The sequence below is a fragment of the Octodon degus genome, unplaced genomic scaffold, assembly GCF_000260255.1.
Source record: "Octodon degus isolate 3935 unplaced genomic scaffold, OctDeg1.0 scaffold00077, whole genome shotgun sequence".
Lineage (NCBI taxonomy): Eukaryota > Metazoa > Chordata > Mammalia > Rodentia > Octodontidae > Octodon > Octodon degus.
This window is the reverse complement of record NW_004524653.1, coordinates 778505-782873: the sequence shown is the minus strand read 5'-3', so window position 1 is coordinate 782873 and position 4369 is coordinate 778505.

The window sequence follows — 4369 nt, the reverse complement described above, 5'->3', positions numbered from 1 at the left end:
GGGCCCTTCTTAGGCAAGGGTCCTGTGTAACTACATGAGGTCGTACACTCGTGAGCTTGACCCTGCCCAAAAGATTGTGGTAAGGATTAAATTAAAAGATACAGGGGCTGGGAGATAGCTCAGTAGAATAAGCGCTTACCTGGCAAGCGCAAGGGCCTGAGTTCAATCCCCGTTCTGACAAAAACAAAAAACAAAAAAAAAACGATAGAATATAAAACTGAGCATGGTGGCGCATGCCTGTAATCCTAGCACACAGGAGGCTGAAAATGGGAGAATCACTACGAGTCCGAGCTGTATAGTGAGACCCTGTAGATCCTGCACTAAATACAAAGAAAGAAAAAAGATACAATAATAATAAAAAAAATTAGATAGCATTTATTTTCTTCCAGGTATTTTTCTAGGTGCTTTGCAAACATTCTTGTCCACACCCATCTGAGCTAAATACTTTTTATTATCATCTCCATGTTGCAGATAGAAATATAAAGGTACAGAGAGCATAAGTCCCTGTCCCAAGGTCCCATGACTAAACTTAAACCTGCGCATCTGTATTCCATTATGCCAGTCTGTGCAAATGCTCCACAGTAGGCCGGTATGCACGCTGCTAGAGAGAGGCCTGCGCCGCATCTCAGCCAGGGGCCAGGTCAAGGTATCCTGACGCCACACCTGTGACGTTAATAAATACCTTACATTCCTTGGACACACAGATACTCAATGTTTTAGTTTAAAAACATTCTGGCATGCTGTTAATTTAACTTACTTGTGAGACTATCAGGACTTTTAGGGCTGGGAGATAACTCAGAGGCATAAGCACCCACCTGGCAAGCACAAGGTCCTGAGTTCGATCCCCAGCCAGGCCATGACGCCCTAGAACTGGGCGTGATGGTGCATGCCTGTAATCCCAGCACTTGGGAGGTTGAGACGGGGATTGCTACGCGTTTGAGATCGGCCTGGGGACTACAAAAGTGAGCACAAATCCACCAGCCCAAACTGCATAGCAACATGCTGTCTCAAAAAAAAAAAAAAAAAAAAAAAAAAAAAAAAAAAAAAAAAATGTCCAGGCGTGGTGGCGCACGCCTGTGATCCCAGCACTAGGGAGGCTGAAAACAGGAGGATCACTATGAGTTCAAGCTGTAGGGAGACCCTGCACACACACACACACACACACACACACACAACTAAGATTTATACATCACAAAGTTTTTCTTTACATTTCTACCATACTTAATCTCTTAACATGTAATAAAGAGGAAATTACTACATTACAAATGTGTATAACCCAGCAAACATCTGGATTAGGGTACGCCGCCAAAAATGGGAGGGAATAACAAATCTACAATAGCTGTCAAATTTGGAAATACATTTGAAAATAGTTTGAAATTAAATCACCTCAAGCTTATGAGCAGAAGTTGACTTCAAATCATTTTAAATTATTTGGGAAATGAATATGGAAAGAGCAACATACATTTTAGTTGGGCTTTCCTTCCTGTTTTTATTGGATGCAGATGAAAACACAATGCTAGTATGTATTTGGGAACCATCTAGAATTCTAATCATAAAATTTATTTCCAAAACAGAGTACTGTAAAATAGCAATTTAAAATAACTGACAACAGATATCCCTTCCACTGCCATCTCTTTTATCTATTTTTAATATTTCCATATTTTAATCTGGGACGAATATTGGACTGGAGTCTGTTTGTAGTTAAAATGAACAGAGATAGAAACTAGTACCACAAAAAGATGTTCAGAGATTCTTGGTTTTCCTTAAGGATTCATGACGGCCCTCATAAAATAAAAGCTTCTTGTAATATCCAGTTTTCTGGGAAATGTAACTGTCATCCGGGTGATGCTAAGCGATTTCAGAAGTTACATTTCGTGCAAAAAGGACTCATGCGTTTTGTTCAAAGACAGGCAGAACACCCTTCAGGGCTGCCCCCGTGGCTCCCTTCATGGCTCTCAGTGGAGCTGCCTGATGTAGGTACCGCTTCACTGATGCTGAGAGGAGCCGAAGCCTTCAAGGTTAAGCCCTTGTGCATGAACATTACCGCGTTTTCAGTGCAATCTCTCTTGTACCAGAAGTCAAACTCAGGACCTGCGCTTGCCAGGCAGGCACTAGTGCCGCCCAGCTGTATCCCCAGCCCGAGTGGAATGTTTTTGTGGTAAAACATTGAGCAACTCTTAACCTCTGTCTCCAACTCAGCACCCAAAAAAATTCTCGTAAAAAAGCCAAGTCTGCCCTCTGCTGGCAGTTCCCTGTTTTTCAACTCCTTCCACTACTGTGGCTGAAATTTCCTTACAGCGAGGATTCTTATGTGAGACCAAGTACCTCAGACAAGAAAGCCTGTATTCTTAGATGTCCTAATTCCCTGTGACACTACGAGTAACGTGTATGATTTTTCATTCGCACTGTTCACAAAGATGTGAGCTAACATATTAAAACATCTTAAATAAAATTTCAAAATTAGTAACACTTCAAATGAAAAGCAACTGATACTAAAATGGTAAACAATTTTATTCACTGAAAAATGGAATAAAAACAAGCTGTAGCTTTTAGTGGGGCACATCTGTAAACCTAGCACCCGAGAGGCTGAGGCAGGAGGGTCGGCATGAGTTTGCGGTCATCTGGGTCATAGAGTGAGACCTTGTCTCCAAAACCTAAACAAAAGGAATATAAAGTATGATCAGTCATAAATAGTCACGTGTAAAAAATGGCAGAAAAGTTTACTGTTGTGAGTACCTCTACACCCAAAATTAAAATCCAAATATCTTTCTTTTTTTTTTACTTCATATATTTTTTATTTTTATTTTTTTTCCAATATCTTTTCATTTTCAAGGTTTTTTTTTAAAACGTATACAGTATAACTCAGCCATTCTCATGGGTACAATTTTGTTGATCTCCCTCATTTTATTTTATTTTTTAGACAGGGTCTTACTACATAGCTCAGGGGCTGGCCTAGAACTCCACCAGTCCTCCTGCCTCAGCCTCCCCAGTGCTGGGATTGCAGGTGTGGCCACACCCGACTGATCCCTCTTCTTTCTAGGAAGGGGGTAAGATGCACTGCCACAGTCTGCCCCCTGTAAGGGTTTGAATCACGTCTGGGGCAGGCTGCTTGAGTTCAATTCTACCTCTGCTTGCTGCCTCTGTGCCTGAGATTCTGCACCACAACCTGATCTGAGTTTCATCAACTGTAGAGACAACAACAGCAGGATACAGATCACATGAAATTACTCTTGTCAAGCATGTGTGTCTGAACTGCGGCTCGTGGAGGCAGGCAGAAATGTGAGTTGTGCACAGTGAGCACAGGTGGTTGCTGCCGCCCATTCTGTATCTCCAAACAGCAGGATGCGTTGGCTGCATCAGAGACTCACCTGGGAGCCTCTAGAACACACAGATCTCCTGAGTTCCACCCCGGACCTACTAAGTCAGGATCTCTGCGGGTGCAGTCCAAGCACCGAGTTTTTAAAAAGTTCCCCGTGATTCTAAATGAAAGCGTGATGAAGATTCCTGGTACTTAACGGTGGGGGCCAAGACTGGCCACTTCTGCGAGGTGGTTGATAGAAATGTGGGCTTGTAGGCTCACCCGGGACCTACTGAATCTGCATGTACAACGTCTCACAGCCCCTAAAGCTCTCCGAGGAGGTCAACACACGATACCACACCTAGCAGTGGGGAGAACCCAGCATATGCTGGACAACCTGGCCAGCTCCCACTTTCATGATCCTCCTCTCCTGACGCCCTTCTCCGTACCAAAGTGGAGGCAACATGTGTGTGAGCCATTGCAACAGATCCTTCTTACATAAAAACTATAGGAAGTCACCGATTTGCACTAACTCCTGCACTGGGCCCCAAAAGACCAAAAATCTTAAAAAAAAAAAAAAAATCTCTCTATAAATACTGTTTCCATGTCACCTAACTGAAATACTTCTCCAAACCTCCAAAACATCAAGCAAATAAAGATAACAGCTAAATTTTCTAAAAAGACCAGTTTGGATTGGCACAATAATGAAGTTCTCCCTGCTTTAATCTCTACCAAAAACAAAACAAAAAGTTGATGTAATCTGACACCAACCAGTTATCTCTCTATTGTTCTGTGACCTTTTGTCCCACTTTACAAGGAAAGGAGCCAATCCACTTTTTAGTCTATTCCCAGGATTCAGTCTGTCTCTGAAACCACCTTATTCTATTTGGTTCATTCAAACTCATTCTAGGATCTCTAGCTAGATTTGTTGTAATTTCGTCTTCTGACTCCTTTAACATTATCATACAACGATATACAGTATGTAGCAAGAGGCTTTCCCTTATTCCATCATTTAAACATAATAAGGAACAGCCTGGCAAGTTAGATTTTTTTTTTTTTTTTTTTTTTTTT